Genomic DNA, 22,517 nt, shown 5'->3' on the forward strand with positions numbered 1-22,517 from the left:
CTTCGTGACATGCCAGTGAGTACAATTTCCCTTTTCCTTCCTCAGCTAATCCTGAGAGACAATAAATAACAAGAGGACTCTTTTATAAGCAAATATAAAGTGCTCACATCCACAGTGTTACTAAAGTTATACTGTAATTTGTTCTCAGAGTACCTGTTGGTATGAGCAGCACTTGGATAGGCGTGTGCTACAGAATGTCTCATTTCTCCTTGAAGCTTTCCTCTACAGCAGTGTCCTTCCTCCTGGAGGTAATTCCCCTGAGCTGGAGCTGATCAGGAAACAAACAAACAAACCAACCAAGCCATATTACGTGAAGAGATCATGCCAAATAAAATTACAGAGTTTTTTAGAAAAAGTCTGAAAAATGTTGAGATTCTTCACCTGGAAGAACAAGATACTTAAGAATCTTTTAAATACACCTTTTTTTAACAGCTGGCTCTGCAATGACCAATAAATATCCTCTTTCCACAGCTAAGGCAGCACAAAAGCGCAGTGGCTTAATCCCACAGCTGGGGGGAGCAGGAACTGCTTGTGGAAGCACAGTACATGAGCTGGGAGAGTCCACTCAAATTTACAGCCCCTGCCCGGGTGTAATAGTCCCACTGCAGGGCCTGGGTGCATGTGGCAGGGGTGCTCTGAGTTACACTGAAGCAGTTCATGCCAGCTGCTTTCAGCACCATATTCTGGAAAAGTGTCTGCATCCCACTCTCACGCAGCCCTGCTTATCCAGACTGGGAAATCAGGGTGCAAACCAAAGTCCCATATTGCTGGCGCAGCTCTCGGAGTAGAAAGGAAACCAACCTTGCACTTGTTCACGGGCACGGTCTCACTCCATAAAAAGAAGGATATAACCTGTTTATAGTATTTTACTGATCACACAGGACTGCAGAGCAGTCAGTAAAGTTGCTCCAGACTAAGTGCTGTATATCTGATTGACAATGTGGCTCTAGCTGGGGCTGGACTGAGTCAGGACAGGCTGTCGGTCTGCCCAGCAGCGTCAGAAGTAGAAACGACTGAGAGTGATGGCCAGTGCCCGGGCTCACGGGCTACACTGGCACACTCGGTGTGTGTTGGCAGCAGCAGGGTGGCAGAACACGGGCAGCCCGGCTTGGCTATACTCTGGAAAACCTGGGCGTTTCCCGCAGGGCAAGTGGCGAACTGGGAGCCAGCGCTGCCGGGAAAGAGGAGCCTCATCCGGCACATCCACAGCCCCTGATGCTCCGCACGGGCTGAACCCCAAAACAGAGCTGAGGGGCGCTGGACAGGGAAGCAAAAGCCGGTCTGGTGGGAGGAAGCAGACGCCGGGAGGGCAGCCGGGGCCGCACAGCTCCGGCCGCGTCCCCAGAGGGTGGCGCTGGGGCCCCGCCGTGCGAGCCGGCACTGCCCGGGCTGCGGGACCGTGTCACCCGGCAGGGACAGGGCTGGTGTCACCCGGCAGGGACAGGGCTGGTGTCACCCGGCAGGGACAGGGCTGCGGGACCGTGTCCCCCGGCAGAGACAGGGCTGGTGTCACCCGGCAGAGACACGGCTGCGGGATGGTGTTACCCGGCAGAGACAGGGCTGCGGGACCGTGTCCCCCGGCAGAGACAGGGCTGCGGGACCGTGTCACCCGGCAGAGACAGGGCTGCGGGACCGTGTCACCCGGCAGAGACAGGGCTGCGGGACGGTGTCCCCCGGCACTGCCCGGGCTGCGGGCTGATGTCAGCCGGCAGCGAAGGGCTCCGCTGGGTGCGCGGTGCCCAGGATGTCTGCAGAGCCCGGAACTCTTGATGCGCAGCGGCTGCGAGAGACTCCCCAGAGCAAGGACAGCTCGCTGAACCAGTAAATTGAGCGGGTTGTGGTGAGAAAGGCAGAGAGGCATGGCTACAGATGTAAAAAAATATGGGAAAAGTGTTTTGTCTGGCTGAAATGACCTTGGTTTTGCTGCTAAGCGCGCTGCACTGGTGCCACAGCCTCCACATGAGAGCTGAGTTTAAGCATGCTCACTCTTTTGGGACCTTTCCACTTGCTTGTCTTTGCTGCAGTTCTCAGGGGTTACTTTGACGTCCTCTGCAAGAAAAAAGACTCTAGTGGCTTTTCCCAGCTCCTTTCCAACAGTTTGGTTCTTGGGTATCACTTGAGATACTGGATGCAGCATGTCTGCTATAAAGGAAGCAGAGGTCTGCCCTGTGTGTGGTTTGGCTTGGCTGGTCTCTTTCCTGATTGAGAAATGCAGAAAGCCCACAGGCTGTCCTGCACAGATATTTCACAAAGGCTGAGAAGCAAAATCAATTTAAAATGGATTAACTCTTATGAGTGTACCTCTGTTTTCTTGAATCTATATCACAGGGCTATTTAAATAGATTAAGTCCTGCAAGTTTAGCTCTGTATCCTGAATACCATGGAATTAAGAAAATCTTGTTTTGTAAGATCTCTGGGAAGGACTCTGATTTCATTGCACAAAGCAAAGGTCTGGTGCAGACCAGTGTATTGGAAAGAGCTTGCTGTGTTGCTTAGGTTGCTGTTTGGTGCTTATCTCCTCTCACAGTGTCTTAAAGCAGAGCAAACAACATTTTGCTACCCCCTCCCTTAGGCAGGAGTAAAAGGGAATTCTAGGATAACAGAAAAGCACTATTGCTTCTGTGGCAATGACTTGGAAAAACTCACTGCTGTGGGGAAATAAGTGCAGTTTGGTGCAGTGGAAACTGGGTCCTGCTCATTCAGTGCTTGCAAACACAAGACAGGATCTTCCTGCCTTGCTGATTTTAACCCCTCATCTGTTTTTACAACAGCAAAATAAGCAGCTGCCTCTATCAAGGCCATAAAGAAAGACTTGCCCGTTCTGTTTTGAGTATATGTCCCATGCAGAGAAGCTCCATCCATGCAGCAAAAAGAAATATGTCAAGGAACAGAAGAAAACACTTTAAGAGATAATATCTGTGTATAAAAAGTGCAACGTGTAAGTACTAGTGTGAACTTTGAAATAAAGAAGCCAGACCCTTCCTGGGGACCCACAGCTGGATGTGCAGGGGGCAGCTCCCCAGGGCACGAGACTCTTCTGGGGGCTCAGAAACTCTGGTTATTGAGCACATGCAGTTTGCAGTGCTATCCAGCAGTGAGTGTGATGTGTCCTGCCAGCTTGGAGGATAAGCAAATATTGACATTTTGGTGAAGAGTGAAGAGAAACTTGTAAATAGCATCTGGGATAAAACTTTATTTAAGCAGACAGGACCTTTATGCTCACAAGCAATGTATGATCCAGCAAAGACCAAATGTCAGACTGTAGCCTTTAAATAACAAGACAAATGAGCACAGTAAAGGACACATTACAATAAGTAAAGCTGAAATTGTCAGCAGCCCTCAGAGCAGTTGGAGGAAATAGAAGATGATCCAGTACCAAAATCTCCCCCCTCCATGATGCGAGGTGCAGGATGTACAACAGAAGCCAATTTAGGTGCTTGTGCTACCGAGGATGACCCTGAACCAAAGGCAGGTGATTCCTCCCCTTCTCCAGTCTGTGGCAATGCTGTCAACGTGCTGCCTCCCAGCACAGACCAGCTGCACCAGGGGTGTTTTCCATTGAGCTGTTCCAATGAAGAAAACTGTGTTCCCCGGGGGGCAAAACCATGGGCCTCACACACCAGCACCTCGGTGCTGAACACAGCAGTGTTAACTCCTGGCACAGGCAAAGCAAGATAGGCACTCACCTACCCAAGGGGGGTCTAGCTGAAAGGAGCCTCTCTGTGTGAAACAGGTATTGCAGAACATACTCTAAAAAAAGGGGGCAAGGCAGAGCATGGCATTGAGGCTCTTGGCATCCTTTGTGCCTGGGTGGTGCAGGTCCTGGCTGGATGCACTGGCAGGGCAGGGAAATGCACTCCATGCTTTGCCAGCCATTCACTTGTGCCTCTAGCTAGCACTAAAAATAGTTCACTTTCATCAGCCTCAAGTTCATCACCAAAAGAGAGCAAGCAGATTTAATTCATTTGAACACAGCTTCGTCTAGTCTCCGAGGGGAAAATTCAAGTCTGGCTTTTGTGTTTATTATTTATACAGGATGGAAACCTTTGGGTGCAGTGGCAGGGCCAGGTGGGGACTTCTGATGGCAACTGTGGCAATCTGTTCTTATTCCTGATAATGAGGGCCGGGCCAGATCCAGACCTGCCTGTGGCAGCAGTTCTGCTGAACCTGGGAGTTACACCAATGCTCAAATTACTTCCCGTTAGTCAAGGACTGAATAAAGGCAGCTCAGTGAGGCTTAAAGCTCATCCAAAACCCCTTCACAGTGCACCGACCTGTGCACACACTCCAGGTAGAAATGATTGTTCACCTCTGTGTAGATGATGGCCAAGTCAGAGACTTTCACAGGGGGTGGCTGTTCCCAGAGCTGTGGTCTCAGGGTGCAGAAGAAAGCTTAGCTCAATCAGTGTTTCAAAGAGTTTAACTCAGGTGCCGGGAAGAGCAGCTTGTCAGGAAACACAGTGTTGGTACTCTTGTTGGATGCAGACCCTCAGCATATTGAAATTCAAGGCTCCAGTGTTATTTCAGCCACTTGCATTTGATTTACTCCTCAGCCAGGAATGATTTCTGTATTTCTGCCTATTGTAGTTCATTATATCTCAAGAAGAACCATCTTGTTTCAACCTGAGGGCTCATCCGATTTTTTATGCTGATGTAAACTGACACAAGGTCAGTCAGGAATGTGAAACTATGGCAATACTTGCTTTGAGCCCACTAATCTGAAGTGCCCTGGGATAGAACTGTGCCTGGCTGCCCAATCCAGGTCTCTCCAGTGCAGCAGTGTGGTGATGTGCTGTGCCAGGCACAGGCATTCCTGGTACAGCACCACAGCCCTTATCAAAGGGAACATCAGGGCTCTGGCTCAGGGACTGGCTGCTGCTCCAATGCAGATAACACCACAGTCCTGGCTCAAAAGGAGACTATTGTGGGAAAATGCTAATGTGACTTTTGCTGCTTGTTTGCTGTGGGTCAACCCTAGCAATAAGAAACCACAAATTATATCTGGCTGTAGAAAAGACAAAGGCAGCTCTGCAGAGTGACTTCAGAAATCAAGGACCATGACCCACAGTCTTTCTAAAATATATCAGTGTACAAATGCACCCATGCCCTCTGCCAAATGTCCTTCCAAATATCCTGGTGAGCTGACACCCATCCAGCCCTGCTGCCACTTACTCTGGGGTGCATTTTCCATCAGCAAAGCTCAAGCTCCACTTTGTAGTTTCAGCCTGAGCAGCCTCATGGGAGCTGAGATCTGCCTCAAGACATGAAACTTGGGCAGCACTTTGCTTAGCAAAGGTCAGCAGGGATGGGAAGAGGCCTGGGGAGGGGCCAACAGCTTGATACCTTACTGTGTCCTGGGGCAGGTCACTGTGCACATGTCATGCCTTTGTTAAATGTAAAATTAAAGAGAAAGAAAGAGTAAACTGGGAAATGCCAAAACATGTCAGCACTGCTCTGGGACTGCCAGCCTTGCCACGGTGCCCAGGGAAGCATCTCAAATCAACTTCCAGGCTCTCCTGGGATGTCAGGCACCTCCTCAGGCATTAGCCACTCTAAAAGCATGTCCTTGTGCCACACATTTGGCTGGGTGATTGCTTAGTGTGTCACATACCTGCTCTTGCTCATGGAGAGGCAGTTCAGGGCCTCCTGCCTGCATCCTCCTCGTGGAAGATAGCCTCTGGCTGGGGTCAGGACCATCCTTCTCTTGACACGATGGTGGCTTAATCGAAGGGAGGATGAAAAAGTTTTCAACTTGATACTGCAGAGTGACAGACATCAGACCTCAAGGAGCTGGCTCGAAATATTTCATTTTCAGTGGGAGAGAAGCGTTTCAGCACAACCAAAATGTTTCAGTGGAAAACACTGAGTTAGTAGATACCACATTATCTTCTAAGAGAGTTCAACTAGAAAGTCCTGCTGGCAACGCAGAGACACAATGGTTTCCCAGGGCTCACTCAGAGCAAAGCTGCACCACCTGCTCACATATGTGTAGATTCATTTTGTGTTCTTGCAATTGCACGTGTTAAAATCAAGCAAAAAAGCTCAACATTATTGAAAAAAACCCCATCCTGTCTTCCTGGTAGCTTGAAAGCTGCTGATCTGGAGGGCAGTGACTCATCTTTATCTATAGAACAACAGCTTACTCCAGCCCTTGCTGTGGGGATTACAGATGCTCTGGTGATGCTCAGAGTGAACTAACCTGCCCTTCTGGGTGGGAATTGAAGGGGGGTGGGTGTATGTGTGTGTGTGTGTCCCAGAGTGCACCAGCAGTGGGTCAGCCCTGGGGGCTGGAGCCTTCCTCCCAGTTTGGTCCCCTTGTACATCCCTGTGCCACTGGCCAGAAGGCTCTCAGGTACCACCAGCAGCCTTACCACCTTTTTTCCCCACCCACAGCCTTAGATCACAGCCATGTCAGGGGGCTGTGGTGCTCACCCCATGGGGCTTGGGGCAGGAAAACCCCTGGGTCGAGCTGCTTTCCCCGAGCAGGAGGCATCGCTGCAGGGAGGACCTTGCATACTGGTGTCTGAACCCTCCCATTCCCAGGGGTAACACTGGCCCTGATAAAAGACAATTTCCCACACATTCTGCAGTTTACATAGTGATTAGCTTCTATGCTAATTCCCAGGGGGAGGTAGATGAATTATAACTGGATATATGACGTAGCAAGGGTGTAACTTAACTCCTCAGAAGCCTTTTCTGAAGCAGATGAGTATCTTGATTATGCTGTCTGCATTTCTAGCCAAATGTTTGTTGAACGAGGCATATTTGTTATCTAGATCCAGTGCACCCCCTCCTGCTGTGGGTGCTGAGGCAGCAGCTCTGAGCGCTGGGAGAAACCAGGTAGGTGCAGATGGATCCAGGAGCCAGCCTCAGGCATGCTGCTTGTGGGCACAGGGAATGCACTGGAACACACACACAGGCACAGCTCTCCTCCATGTTCTTGGCCACAACCATGGAGGTTTGAAATATTGACAGCTATTTGGTTTCTTTTTTTAATGTGTCTTTCTGAAAATCGCACACAAAACTGAGGAATTTTTAATGGACATTTTTCTGATACCCTTATCAGGTAATTAATTCTTTTTTTTTTTTTTTAAACCATGTATAATTTCAGTCATCCTTTGCATATATTCTGAAGGAAAAAATGTAGGAAAAAGAGGAAGGGAAAGATCTGCCCTTCACTTTCACAGCAGCTGCAGAGCTGTTTGGCCAGTGAGTGATGTTGGGGGCACAACTGACAAGCAGGCACAAAGCAAGGGCAGTCTGTGAACATCCCTGTAGTTCCCCTGACCCGAACTGGCTTCCTTCAGGCCCAAGAAGACCTGGAAAGCCATTCCAGAAAGCTCATCCCTATCCAGAGGAGACACCTCTCGAAATAAATGCCATAGAAGGCGGCGTGGTGGTTGTGCTCAAAGCAAAACCATCTGCCCAGAGCGTTTGGGGCAGCATCTCCCTGCAATCAGGGAGAGATTAATGTGGGATGGAGCACTCAGCTGTGGAGAAGCCCTTTCAAAGTGCTGGGTTACATCATAAAAGCTTTAATCATTGAAGAAAAGTGAGAGGACTAAAAATAGCACAGTGTGTGTAGCACACTGGGGCACATCTGGTTACATGAGTCACTTTTAAGCCCAGACTTCTTTTTTGAAGGAGTGGGACCTCAAATATTGTTTCTGAAACTCTAGCAGACGGGCTTATAACAAGGGAAACAATTAGAAAATCATCTGAATACAAGTTGGCACAAGGAACTATATATACGCTACAGATACATCTCTTTTGGCAGTGGAGATTTAAGGGAGTAGCATCTACATCTGATTTCTAAAGAATTACTAAGTACTTATTTTTGTCAGCCAGTTTCTCCTTAGGGAATTGTTAAGAGAAAAACATTGAAGGGGCAGCAAAGCAGTATCTCAACAAACTCCTGAGAAGACAAGCTGTGATTTCAAAGTTAGAGGAAACATTTAAAAAGGCACAATAAGTACCTGCCAAGTGCTCAGATGTGTCTGGGTTTCCACCGGCCTCTTTTCCCTTTGCTCCCAGGGGAATCCCTTCCCAGCAAGTAGGCTCAGACATGTCCAACCCACAGTGGTCACACAGGGAGAGCAGCAATAAAGGGTGTGATCTGACCGGTGCTGGCTCTGATTTCCCCAGCATTTAGAGCCTCTTAAACGGTTTGTTGTCACTGGGCTCTCAGAGATGTCAGCATGTCTATTGCTGAATATGGGACGGATGTCCCCAAAGACATGGACTCCTTTTGCTTTGAATTAAACTTAAATAAACAGAATTAAAGACCATCTGGCTGAGGGATTGCAAGGGAGGAATCCAGCAGAGAAAACAAAAGTGAGGTGCTAACGTTAGTGACAGCTTTTGAGCAGAAAGGCCCCAAAGGTTATGTCTTTGTCCTAATTTTACACTATTGGTTTCATACCTTTCCTTGTATCCTGAGGAGTGTTATTACCAGATATAAATAGCTGTGACTGAGAACAGAGCAATAGTGTTGTCTCTTCTGCAGCAGAGACGATATCTATGGAGCATTAAACAAGCAAACCCCCCTTGAAATAGTGAGCAAAACTGATGAGTTTCATTCGTGCTTGTAAACACAATTACATTCTGTGATGGCCCCTGTACGTTCCAATGAATCTCAGTCCCAGGCTGAGATTCCCGTGAGCCCCACGCAGATGCCCAAAGCAGCAGAGCCCAGCTCCAGTGATGCCTCAAAGTGGGGCAAATGCTTTGAACAGACAGATGTGAGGAGTCACATGAAGCACTTAATACAAAAAAAACAGTATGAATGCGACTCAGTGCTGCTGGATGGCTGCAGCAAGGCAGCACGTTGGTGCCTGTGGCCACTGGCTTAGCCATGCCTGAGATGAGCAGGACAGAGGGAGCAGCAGCGTGTTTCAGTGAAGTCAAGGCATATTCCAGATCAGAATCTCAAGGATGACAAACTACATTGCGTTTCTGACTGCATCTACCTCCATAGCCTTCTCCTTGCTTCTGTTGGCCACAACTGTCCTATTTGTTGGACTGTACTTTTACCTCCCATTTTCTTTAAAAAAACTGCAAGGAATTCCTATTTGAGGGCATTTCCCCAAAAGCTGAAGCCGTGGCATAGAAAGTAAAAAGTTTTGTAGAAAGAATTTTTAAGTGTTTTTTTACAGGCCAAGGCTACTACAGAAGTAGCAGCAGCAAGAATTAGCATTCTCCCTGGTGGAGGCCTCAGTGTAGTCTGTTCTTGATGATTAGCCAGCAGTGGCAGGTAACCAGATCTCATCCCAGATGATGAACTCAGACCTACATCTCCCTTCGAAGGAGGTCACTGATGTCTGCTCTGCACTGGGCATCACCTCTGCATGCAAATATTCAACCTGCATTTTCTATCTCCATATTTCCTTGCCTGGCATTTCAACATCTCTTTTCTGACGTTCAGTGCTTTTTATCATCTGGTCCCACTGAATGGAGCAGGTGCTGGGAGCCCTTTGGGACAATTAGCACAAGTGTTCCAGTTTGCCCTAAGGTGACCAGTGCCTTTGCATTTTTGCTTCATGCATTTGTTACATTCAATATTAATTGCTGCAATTAAACAGTGCTCTACTGTTATTAAAGATTTATAAAATTCTGCCTGTTTTATCCTCACAGGAGGAGCTGGGGCTCACCTGGCTTGTCCCCCTTTCCCCTCATGGTGTTCCCACCCTGACCTTTGAGATGCTCTGTGCTTTGTGCATGGAACTGGCATGAGCCAGGACCACATCCCTGTCTTGTCCTGCCATTGCAGCTCACCACGACTCCCTGAGAACCCAAGAGGTGTAGGAATGAGCTCAGGCCAGCCTCCCAACTCTGTCCCAGCAGGCTGAACAATTTCTACCTCAATGCCACTGGCTGGAAGTGGCAGGAGGGCTTAAATCCTTCCCCACTTCCTCAAGGAATGGAGCCGGCTGGTGCTACCATGATGCAAGAATCCTTGGTGGCATTTCATTTCTTAGGAGCATTATTTTTTATTTTTATTATTTATCTTTTGCACAATAATATTTATATTCTATATCACAGGCATTTCAAAGAACTGGTGTGTGGACCCTTGTTTGTTCATCTCTTCCATGCATGCTAAATTAACTCATCAAATATAAAAAATTAATTATGAAATATTTTTGTGGATTTTGCTGGATAGTATCCCCAGAGCCAAACTGGAAAAATGGTTCCTCTTCCAATGCTAAAGCAGGACATATTGAGGAAGTTTTGCCCTTTAATATAAAGTTGATTGTACTGTTATGGCTTTCTTTAAAGCAGGAACGTCCCTGAAAAAAACAAGAAAACCAGAAAAATGGCTAAAAAATATTTAGCAGTGGCATTGCTGGAGCTATGGTGGTTTGAGAATGGAAGTGGGACAAGTTTCATGAAGACAGGGCTTCTTCTGTGACACTGATAGAGCTGGAAGGACCAACGCAGTTTTGCACATACAACCCACACTTCGAGTCTGAAACAGCAGGTGCAGTCTTCAAATGCAAGTGAAGTCCACTGGGTTAACTAATGGTGATGGGCAGTTAAACTGTCTGGAAAAAGAAAGATCAGTCCCCATGGAGCAGCAGCTAAGGATTGCACAGGATATGACATGGGCAGCTGTGCTGCACTGTGATGTTGCACCCACACTCACAATTTCACATGGGCAAGTAACATGAGGGTTGATCAGAGGGGGACATTCCTGCTCTGCAGATGCTTTCAGAGCTTTGTGAAAAAAATTTGACTTTTTCCACAGGGAAATGTGACAGTTCCTCCCAGGCCATGAGCAGAGCTGCCAGAGCCCTTCCTCCCCCTCCTCCTCCAGCCGGGAGCTGTGGATCCCACTGTGGATCATGGGGACTGGGATGGAGCAGGGATGGACATGGAGTGGAGACTGCAATTACACCTTGTGGGAACTAGCTTTTGCAGAAGCCAAAGTCTCCTGTTGCTCCTGGCAAGCAGCAGGTTCACATCAGCTAGGAAGTGTGGTGCTGACCTCTACTCTCAAATACCAGAGGAACCTTCTGGCAATAGGATACTCTCTTTTCTGAAAAACAAAAGCTAGACACTATTTTTAGCATTTTGATTTCAGAGGTCAGTATATTAAAATATTTATTGGATCTCCTCTCTTTCAAGGGTGTGTCTGTTTATAGCTGCTTTGTGTTTCTGATTGTGTTTTTTCTTGTTCTTTTTTTTGTTCCAAATAAAACAGCAACTTTTAGAACCCTCCTCTGCACATTTTCCATGTTCATGTTACACATGGAGTAACTGAGAGCAACAGCACTCATGGGAAGAACTAAATCACGCCTGGACCAGCGGAAGCAGTTGCTGGAGCAGAAGGAGATTGTATTAAATTGCTGCTGAGGAGGGACCAGGTCCTCTGCTGACTCCCACAGTCACCACCTCCAGCACCTCTCATGTATCAGCAAGATGTCAGAGATGCTCCAGGGACAAGAGTTACCAATGAAACGTTGCCCTTACAGCTATTCTCATTAAAATATAGTTTGGATAGAAAATACATGTGGTCCAGCACTGTCAGCATCAGGCAGGGGTTTGAACAAGTGTCACTGGGACAAGGTCCATGTCTCTGTGACTGCCTGGGAAGCTGTACCAGGCTGCTGGCAGGGTCTCACAGAGCCATGGGTGAAGACAGAGACAATGGAGAGGGTTGATCAGTTATTTCAGAGGTATGGTGGAACATCAACTAAAAACTGAAACTCTGAAGTTTCATTTTAATGTCTTTCCACTTAGCTAATGGTTACAATTCAATTAAAATTCAGATGCACTGTATTGAAGTGTGATTCCTCATCACCCCTCAGGGGCTGCATAAGAAAAAGCAGGCAGCACCCAGGACACCTGCTGCATTTCTGAGCATCAGCAGCACCACAGGCAAGTAGGAAGGATGCAGTGAGGCAGGAGCAGTAATTTTTTTACAGACATCCTCAGTGATAATGTGGCAGGACCAGGGAAAGTTTCTGCAGTCAGAAATATGCACTTTTAACACCAAGTCTGTTAATGAAAAAAATAATCACTGGAAGTATTTCAATGTCTTTATCCCTCCTGAAAAGCCCGTGCTCTTTGGGAGCTGCCTCTGGGGTATCATATACGAACAACTCATGCAGGGAGACTAAAGACAGGGCTAAGCAGCTCAGCCTTGAGAGAGAGCAGCTCTAAGGATGGACATGATTTTTCTCATTTAATGAGAATCCTCATTTCATTTTTTAATAAACTGACTCTCTGCCATGAGGAGTCACAGAGAACACCCATTCCCCCACCAGGGCATATGAGCTGGCCAGGAGGTGAGTATAAAAAATGTAACATGTATACTAAAAATAATTTTAAAAGATGCTCTAAATTCCTCCCTGAATTAAAAAAAAAAAAAAAAAAAAGAAGGAACAAATTATTCAGGCATCCCTTCATGGCCCAGTGTGGCTCTGAGCATTCCAGCAGTATGGAAACTGTGCACTGAAGTGGCTGTTCCCACCCTGGGTGCACAGGAACTGCAAGAGTCCCTCTGTCAGATAGTGGCAAGTGTGCCAAGGTGTGGAGTGGAGGCAGAGGGTGTTCAGTATCCTTGGGAAGGCACCCTGACATCAAGTGATCCTGCTAGGCTGGGAAACGGCAAAGGACCATTAGGTGCACCTTTAATTGTGGATTAGACAGGACTGCCTGCAAGGCACAGCTTGTGGGGGCTGTGCATTGCAACCTCTGCTCCTGAAGAGAAGTGTAGAACTGGTTTTCTTTTCCCCTCTCTGCTCGATCACCTGGATTAGAGTTTCCCTAAGGATCTCTCCCTGGCACTGAAGGAATTGCTAGGGAGCAGATATCTGAAAGAAAATGGAGTATCTGCTTCATAAAACTCCACAAATTCCTGGCTGGGCAGGCTCCAGTTATCACATAAAACCCACTGTCACAGAGCCCAGACAAAAAAAACGATCGAGAAAAGACACTCCTGTGCCTCTGGTTTTGCTGGCACAAAGATGAACACTTGCTGTGCTGGCTTCTCAGGCACTCACAACTATTTCCAGGAGCCTTTCAAGGATATTTTGAAAACAGTTGCTGTATAGTTTCATGGAAATTATTTTCCATGATGTGTTGAGCCAAATGAAGCGCTGTTTCCCTGACACAGACACTCTGTATTATTCTATTACCTTCAAAACTGCATTTCTCTGTTTGGTGTATGGCTTTGCCTCTCTACCCTATGGACAGATGTTCTGTGGGATTCTCATCCCATTTTTCAAGGGTGATCACAACCTGCAGCTGGGCCCAGCAGTAAATAAGGAGTTTCAAAAGCAATTGGCTGAGTTCACCTCCAGTATTTATCGTGCCTCCAAACACCTATAATTTTCCTGCCAATACTGATGACCTGTTATTTACAACCCCCACTTTATGCTAATTCTTTTGGTCTCATTGAAGGGAGGATTACATGTTGCTGGGAACTTCTGCCAAAACACAAAGAATCAAGTTTTAATATTAAAATAGTATCTTTTCCACCCCCTCCTCATCTCTCCCCTCCTGGCAATAACAAGCAGGGTTTTACAGGCATTGGGGCAAGCGAGGAGGGCTGGTGGTGATCCAGGTTTCTGTCAGTATTGATACTCTTTGCTGTGCTCTCTTTTTTCTCATACACAAAATTTAGGATGACTTGTTGAGGGATACAGAACTAGTATATGCAGGAGCTTTTGTTCATGCAACTTCTACATGGCCTTACACCGTAAAGGAGATGGACTAGAACTAGTGAAATCATGATACTACACTCTGATTGCTGTTGTTTACAGTCAGATGTGCCTCCCTAAATGAAAGAAAGCTCTTAAAGAGAGTAAATCTCTGTGGCCAGCATGGACATCCTTGGGCAGACCTTGCATAGCCATCCGTCCAGAGCTAGGCTGTGAACCTTGAAAAGAGACCGTCTTGTTTCTCATCTGTTGTGTGTTGTGTTGCATTTTCGTTTGTGAATTTTACCTTCCTTATGCCATTTGCTCAGGATCAATGGGGATCTCCAAAATTTTCCTCTACCCCCTCTGTTCTAACAGATCTTGGTGTTACCTATTTGGTATGCAATAGCTGAAATGTTCCCCTGTTGCTAAAGTGTTGGACTGAACGTCTTCTTTGTTTTCCCTCCACAGTTAATATCCTTGTGCTGCACAGAAAGATAAAGGCACAGAATTATAGTGCAGTCACAGCTCAAAACTCAGGATTTATACCCATACAACTTCTGCAGTAAAATACCCTGTAATGAGATAGCTGGTGTCACTGGGTTCTGCTGATGCTGAGCACACTGCAGCATCTCAGGGTGCAAGCACATTTCACAACAATTTGTTTATCTCTGCAGAAATAACTTAGCACATAAACCCTTCACTGTTGCTCCTGCAGTGCTGGTTAGCCTTAGTAGAGGTGCCTAAATCTGCCTCAGGGCAGATTCCCTTGCTTTCAGGAGTATCATAATGAGGCACTACATTTTACTCTGTGGCAATGTGAAACTTCTTTTTGAAGCATTGTTTTGGGAAGTGGCCACTGGGTCATCCCATGTTGTTCTCTAGGCCATATTTATAAGTAGCTCAGAGGGTACTAAGATGCTTTACTACCGGGTAAGCTCAGCTGATGAATGGAGACATTCCACATCACTGACAGTTACTAAATTTGCTCTACTTGGAACGACTGAACTGCTCTTGCTCAGAGATGGATTTGTTCATGTATTTCCTGACAGTGATCAATGATTTATTTTATATTTGTTGTGATCTTTAATTGGGAGTGAACCTAAAGACTGATTGCCTTAAGAACTATTGATTGCTGCAGAAAGCCCATTTAGCAGCTTACATTCTGGAGAATGAGAACACACAGTTGCTTTCACTTTTGTGATGTTTGCGGATGTCAGAGGCAGCTTTTTGGCCAGGACATGGCTAAGTTGTGTCATACCCAACTTTGGTCACATCTTACAGCTTTCACATGAGCAGTGCTCCAGAGATCAGCACGAGTGTTTGCAAAATGCAGGCAAAATCTGGTCTTTTTTTTTTTTTTGTGATAGGAAAAATAATAAATGACACAAGTTTATATCTTGTTTTGATACTATAGTGAAAAATGTTAACTTATTAAGACATACAGAGGTTGTTCAAGCTCTGCATTTTCTATCCTTACTGCTAATTTTAAGGAAACAAAGATGCATTAGTTTCTTCTCTAGGGAAAGAAATTCCCAAGTATCAAGGCACATGCAGTGAGCAAATGAGGAATGCAGTGCTGTACTGCCAGTTATTTTGCCTCATCAGAAACCACTGGTCTCCCTATTGCTCCGGGGGGAATTACATAGATAAGGTCTCCATCTGGCACTGGCCACTTTTCCTGCATCCTGGTTGAACTGTGTTGGCTGAAACAGTTTCCTCCACTGGCACTTGATCCTTGTTCATCCCCACCTGTGGGAATGGGAGGGAAGATGAAAGTGATCTTCTTTATCCTGATGCATTCCTGGCAGCGCTGAACTCCTCGTTTCCTCTTTGTGATAAGAGAGACCTGTATCACCAGTTTTAGGAGCTAAAAGTAAGGTGATTTGACTCAAGTTGAGAACTATTATTAGTTTTTTAAAATTCCTGTCATGTTCTGAAAGCTGCCCTAGAGACACATGAGAGGAGTTGGTACCATTTGCCAGTGGGGAACAAAAGCATAAGCGTGCAATGACAAATTGTTTAGCCTGGAGACAGTGGTGGAAGTGTTCTGTGGTGACTGGTAATTCTGTGCAAAATGTGTTTTTCCAGTTATTGCCCAAGCTTGAAGAGCAGTGAGAACTTGCAGAAGACATTGATTAACCCAGCATTTCTGTTGGCTGTTGGAACTTGTATATGGTAAATGAGAACATAATTATTTCATGATTCATAAAGCATCCCCATGCTGGCACATCAAAGCTCAATGCTGGTACATTCTGCTTTACAGACATTAAAAAAAAAAAAAAAGGAAAGAGATTGATGGGAATGATATTAAAAACCTTATTGTGGTGCATTTTGGAATTGTGTAGAGTTGAAACCAAGTATAGTATTTTGCTTTTTTCCTCTGACATTTGATGGAAGCATTTCCTGACTTGCACTACTTCACTTACTGACCAACAGTGAAAAATAATTATATCTGGCTATTTTTGTCCAAGATTGTAAAAGTTAGAAAAAAGCCAAACTTTAGGAAACACACAATGAAGATACAAATCTGGCATTAAAAACCAAATAACTGAGACTTTGTACTTTCCAAAAATCTATGACTCAAATTCCCACCCCTCTCTGGACTGTCTCAAAATGTGTATAAGAAATCAAGAAAAAGCAAAGTAGAGAAATTGTACAACTAAAATACTAAGTTGACCCACTCCTTTTTATAAATATAAATCTGAAAGAGAGCTAGCAAGGAAAGACTTACAGAAAAATTTCTGTATTACTTAAAAATGAGAGCTGTTGTGGGACAATATCTGAATTACCAAAGAAATGGCTTGACTGAGACCTGCATCGAGTTCTCAGGTACAACCTGCCACCTTCCCCAGCTCCCAAATGGCTCTCTACTGCAACTGAGGAAAAGCAATCTCTAATCTTTTGATAGTGATACTTTATTGTTACATTTTATAGCATGAAGAAATCTATTTTTAAAATAGCTATTCCTCCAAATCTAAAATTCTGCTCCACTGAGTTTAGCTGGAGGAAAAACACGATAAAATCCAAAATTACTTCAGAGGAAATGACAATTTCCACTGCTATTTATTTTCTTTGAGTGAGATCCTTTGAGGTGAGGGAAGACTTGGGGCTGGGACTGGCAGATTGCAGCTGGTAAAGGTTGTTATTTTTCACTGCTTATGTTCCCAAGGAAGGCTTCCAAAACAATTTAGTCAACTGAAGATGAAGGAGTCCTTGTTGCAAATATAAATGTCACAGTCATACTTTGCAAGACAAAGTGGGTAAAACATTTTGTGTGTCCACCATGAGAACTTATACCCTGAGTGATGGACCTCTGGATCCTCACTGGATTCACTGGACCTCTGGATCACTGTCTGATCCTCACTTCACTTGTTTATGCAAAGCTGGCATGATACAGAATCTAAGATCTGCTGGTATGTCTTGAAAAGAATAACTCAATCAGCAATCTTATAATGTATGAGGTTTAAAAATAGCATTAAAATATCAGTGCTGCTTTTATATCAGTCCTTCATGGTCTCAAACTATAGAGGTTATTGTTGCACCGGACAATGTAAGGATGTATTTAGGTCAGATACTGTCTTTGTAGTTGTTAGGTTAAATTTTAGAACCACTCCAAATCCTTGAGGCATTTAAATCTCTGCTTGCTCTGGATGGCCTCCTTTCTGCCTGAATGCTAGTTACAAACTGTACTCCCTGCAGTCATCTTCTCTGATTTCCCCATCTTTCCTTCCACTCCTTTCACATTTCATTTGTCTTCCCGAACTCCTAAGATTTGGATCAGTTGTAGCCTAAATATTTTCTGCCTTTTCCCCCTCAATGAATTTTAATGCTCAGTGGCCAAAATAATTCCCCCTTCCTACATATTTTGATATTTTAACTATGTCTCTCCAGTGAGATGCTCCATTTACATTGGAAATGTTTCTCTGAGAGTAGCAATGATGTTTATGCTAATTTCTTCCCTGTTCTGCTCTGGATTTACCTAGTAGAGGAGGGCAGGCTGTCCAAACTGTCTGTGATTCCTTGCTGCCCCAGTAATTGCCATTTCTGTGGCGGGTGACTGTATGGAGGGCAAAAAGAGACAAAGCATTGAGGGCAAAAAATGATGAGACATTCGAAGTGGCATCAAGAAAAATTAATCTTTAGGTTGGTGTTTTACCCTCAGTTTTACATTTGTGAAAATGGCTGTGGAAGGTGAAAAAAGGTCGAAAAACAGGACTTGCATATGCAAGGTTTATCTGTGTCATAATTGTAATTTAAAATGCTTTTGTGTGCCAGCGCATAACAGGAAGTTATTTCCTCTTCCAAGCACTGGAAACAACTCTGATATCTGGTACTTTTGTAATGCAAAGGCACTGACTCTGCAAAGAGAGACATTTCAAATATCTTTTCCACAAAGCTTTAATATATATTTTGGTGTAATTTGCTTTTGAGGGCTGCCTGCAGCTGTCTAGGCAGGCATGGCCGTGGCTCTGTGAGCTTCAGCTGGCTCTGAACAGACCAGCACTGTGGTGAGGAAGGTAATATCCATTTATCTGCCCTAAAGCATGGGGCTGGAAGCTGGAATTTCCATTTTTCATGCTGGGCACCAAAGGTATCTTGGTGTTTGCATCTCTGGACAGGGAGAGAGGTTGCCAGATTGTCTTTCCTTTCAGGATATATCTTGGAAATGGGAAGGCTTTCCTTGCTGATGTTCCTGGAAAGTGGCTGGTGGCTCCTGGGTGCTTTTGGAAGTGGAGATGGAGTAGGACAACATGGTAGAGCACTGTTCTACCCTCTAGGGATTTTTATTTTGGTAACCTTCTTGGGGGAATTTCCAATTCACACCATGGGAAAAAGCAAGAATAGGGTGCAGGTACGCTCCACTCTGAAAAAGATTTTTTATGAGGCTTCATCAGCCTCGGCAAACATGACTTATTGCTGCTCAAATCCCTTTATCCCTCTCAGAGGCTGGAGTAGTACTCACAAGCCACTCCAGATGGTCAGCTGCCAAGCAGCTTCCATCTGCACGTCCTGGCCTTTGGAATGGGATGCCAGCCTGCAGGAACAGCCACCAACTCAGGAACTGCCTGTACTCAGCAGATGTCACTTTCTACTCCAGCTCTGTAGGATTTGTTGTGCATTAGCGGGGACCAGAGTAGTCAGTGAACTTTGGAAATACACCGTGTGTGGCTGGTATCAAGCTGTCTTGAGGGGGAAAGTTGGCTTTAAAAATATTTAAATGAATGATTTTTTACCTCAAAACATTTTCAGTATTTACTGCTTGACAAATATGCACCTCGCCTCTCATTTTAGAATGACTTTAATTTTGTGAGGCTGTTATTGTGGCATGAATATGCAGATCTATCCTACACAGAACATTTTCAGTATAGAAAAAGTATAAATCCTGAAAGTAACTTTTCTAAACTGCAGAATGCAGAAAGTAAGAGGAAGTAAAAAGTGTTGATGCAGCAGGTGAGATCACTGCACTTCACAGCTGGAAGCACACAGATGCATCCCTGCCTGTAGCATTGCACTTGGAGAAGGGGTCATGGATGCTACAGTTCACTTGGGCAGGCGATGCTGGTTGAAACAGCTGCAGAAATGCTGCCCTAAATACACCTGTGTGGGTACTCACTACATGTGCACTGCAGCTCTCACATGCTCAACTTAAGTTCACCAGTAACTATCTGCAGAACTACAAATAGTGACTCAACATTGTCACAAGCAATTAAAACTTAATGGAGCTTAGTTCCTCCTCTACCCAAGTTCTGTGTTCTGCTTTGTAACAGATTCTGTTACGATTTATGACAAATGTTCAGAGTGAATTGTTTTGAGCTCAGATGGTGGTGGGCACGTGTTTTCTTTTGAGATAAAACCAAGCTGTAAAATTTCTGAATAGGAAATACAGTTGCTTAATGGATATTGTTCTCTCTTTCTAATCTGTAATATCAATGCAAAATGATTATGAAGTGGATATAAACCTGCTCTGTCTGAACTGGTAACTGTTCATTCTTTATACTGCTCTTAGGTGCTGAAAACATATATTGCCACTCCAAATTATGTTCAGGATAATTATCAAATGTCAGATTTGTCAGGGTAAATACTTAGAACGCTGTTTTGAAAGGAACTATTCCGTAAGTATACTTTAAAAGGAAATGTTTGTGAATATGTCTTCTCAGTGGAGGTGTGTTTTGTAAAGTCCCAAAGTTTTGTAAAGATAAGTCGAGTCTGGCGTTGGCTTATGCAAGAGGTCATTTTCAAGGACAGAAGTAGGAAAAATATACACAAAAAATGCTTTCTTCTGCAAACGAGATACTGATTTTCTTGTCAGCTTGAGTGTAGTGATGAGTTGGTTCCCTGAACCTGAATTTGCTTCAGTTGCTGCTAATGATGTGAAGAGAACAGAATTGAACCTGAAACTGCCCATAGCAAAATCTGTTAGAGAGTTACTCAACCAGGATATCTTCCACTCTGAGATAGATGCTGCACTGACTTTGATAAGCCAGTGTAAAAAAATATCCAGATAAAAAAGAGCTTTAAAAGCAAGCAACTCTCTAATGGTGTGGTGTGGTCTCAGAAGTTGTTCAACCTTTCCTTCAGGGTTCAAGGTGACATTGTTCAAGCCAAGGACACTTATCAGCTGAAGTTACAGAGCTGTGATGATGAGCTGGTTGCAGTCTTGTCTGGAAGGCTATGGCTTCATAATTAGTTTTGCATCAAGTTCTGCCCTCAGTTGCATTGCTGGAATTCCTACAACTTCATTAGGGTTGACTGGGTTTAACTAAGGCATTATTTGCCCTAAGATTACCTGCAGCCAAAAATTTGCTGAATGTTGGGGGTTCAGTAATTAAAGGTGTGTTTACAGGAAACAAAACAGGCAGAATGGCAGAAGAACAGCAGTTCCCAAACCAAAGCTGTCACCACATGAAAGACAGAACTGTGAAGAAACTTCAGGGTTACCATCCAGCAGCATTATGGGAGCAGGTGAGGCAATTCTGAGCTTTCCAGCAGCAAACACTATGGTCAGGAGAGTAGCTTGGGGTTGGCCTTTTGCTTGGCAATACCGCTGATCCCAAATGGAGTCTCCGGAGAACACAAGGAGATGTTTTTGTACATCTATGTTTTTGTACATCTATGCCTATCACTTGCATTCTCTAAGTCACCAAGGACTTAGCGAGCAGCTTTCCAGCATCTGAAGGGGGACTACAAGAAAGCTGGAGAGGGGCTCTTCATCAGGAACCGTAGTGATAGGACAAGGGGGAATGGCTTCAAACATAGAGTAGGTTTAGGTTGGATGTTAAGAAAAAATTCTTTATTGTGAGGGTGGTGAGGCCCTGGCACAGGTTGCCCAGAGACGCTATGGCTGCCACGTCCCTGTAAATGTCCAAGGCCAGGTTGGATGGGGTTTTGAGCAACCTGGGATAGTGGGAGGTGGAAGGTGTCCCTGCCCATGGCAGGGGATTGGAACGAGATGATCTTTATGGTCCCTTCCAACCCAAACCATTCTGCGATTCTATGACTCGGTGACTGTCGCTGCCTCTCGCTGTGCTCCCTGCTCCCGCGGCAGCTCTCCCGGAGCCACACTCCGCCCCGCCGACAGACCCCCGTCCCGCTGCCCCCCGGCCCCTCCAACCTTCCCCCACGGAGGCCACGCCCCCTCCCCGAGGCCCCGCCCCCTCGCCCCCGCGGCCCCGCCCCCGCCGCGCACGCACGCGCAGTGCGCGGGCCCCGCCGCGCCGGTGACGCGGGGCCGGGCGGGGCGGGCGCGGGGAGCGGGGCCGCGCGCGGCACTTCGGGGACGCTCCGGAGCGGGGCCCGCGCCGGGGCCGGGCCGGGGCCGCGCGGCCGCTCCCGCAGGTGAGGGCGGTCAGCGGGGACACCCCCCGGGCTCTGCCCCGCTCGGGGTCCCGGGGGGGCTGCGTCCTGCGGGGCCTCTGTGCGGCCGCGGGCGGAGCGGGGCCGCGCTCGGTGAGCGGTGCGGGGTGGGTGCGTGTCGCCGCGGGGGCTGCCCCGTCGCGGAGGGGCAGCGCGTCGGGCGGCGGGGGCTCCCTGCGTGCGGGACGGGAGCGGCGTGTCCCGGCTGCGCTTTGGGGGGGTGACCGCTGTGCGAGGGGTGTTGCGGTGGGGCAGACCCGGCTTGTTGGGAGGGAAGGAGGAGGTGCCCCATTGCGGTCGGGGTGCCCTGCGAGGGGCTGCGCTGGCGCGGGAGGAGAGCGGGAGTGCCCGTGCCCCGGGGTGGCTGGGGAGGGGGAGGCTGTCGGGGCAGGGGCTGGGCTCCGGCAGGACGGGGCTCCGGGATGGCCGGGAGCAGGGCGGGGGTGCCCCGGCGGTGTGTGCGGACCGCGCCGCTCCGCTTGTGCCGCTCGGGAAAAGTGTCTTGAACTCCCCTTTTCCAGGCTTTGTTGTGCAGCCATTGTAATCGCTCTCTTCCTTCCCCCGGCCCGTTCTGCTCGTCAGGGTTTATTGTTCCCTCGGTCTTTAAATAGGCTGAATGAGGTCTGGGTGCGGGAAGGAGTTTTGGGGGTTAGTTTTGAGATGCGGCCATTAGAAATGGGGATGTAGCTGTAGGTTGTAATGAACTTGCTGGTTTCCTCTTCTCCCTGTTCGCGTAAAATTTAGGCCAAGCTCTGTTTTTAGTAAGTACTGTTCAGGACTTTTCGCCTCCGTAAGAAAAGTGCGATGTTAACTTGAGAACCCTCGGAGTCTTGGCTCGGGTGCTTTGTATAATTCAGGAGATGCAAGGTGCACATCTTTTTCAGTTTTGTATGGCAAAGGGCTCTTCTTAATGAAACTGATGCTGACTTGGACCTTCTGTGAAGTCTGCATCAGAAATATCTCCCTTACCCATTTAAATATGCCTCATACATTTGAATAGAATGCCATGGAGGAGTC

At 46.5% G+C, this 22,517-nt stretch overlaps 1 protein-coding gene across 4 annotated transcripts in view; it reads left to right on the plus strand.

Moving 5' to 3' along the window:
* Positions 1–21,393: 21,393 nt before the first annotated feature.
* KLHL13 (kelch like family member 13) overlaps positions 21,394–22,517 on the plus strand; it is an 88,308-nt gene continuing 87,184 nt past the window's right edge. Inside the window, exon 1 of one of the 4 annotated variants that reach the window (XM_051784376.1) lies at positions 21,394–21,482. The gene's annotated coding sequence lies outside the window, so the exon portion shown is untranslated. The remainder of the gene's footprint in view (positions 21,483–22,517) is intronic. The other 3 variants (XM_051784395.1, XM_051784409.1, XM_051784386.1) reach the window with 3 other exon arrangements.

Source organism: Manacus candei, unplaced genomic scaffold, assembly GCF_025592945.1.
Source record: "Manacus candei isolate 608988 ecotype Guabito, Panama unplaced genomic scaffold, ASM2559294v1 h1tg000003l, whole genome shotgun sequence".
Taxonomy (NCBI): Eukaryota; Metazoa; Chordata; class Aves; order Passeriformes; family Pipridae; genus Manacus; species Manacus candei.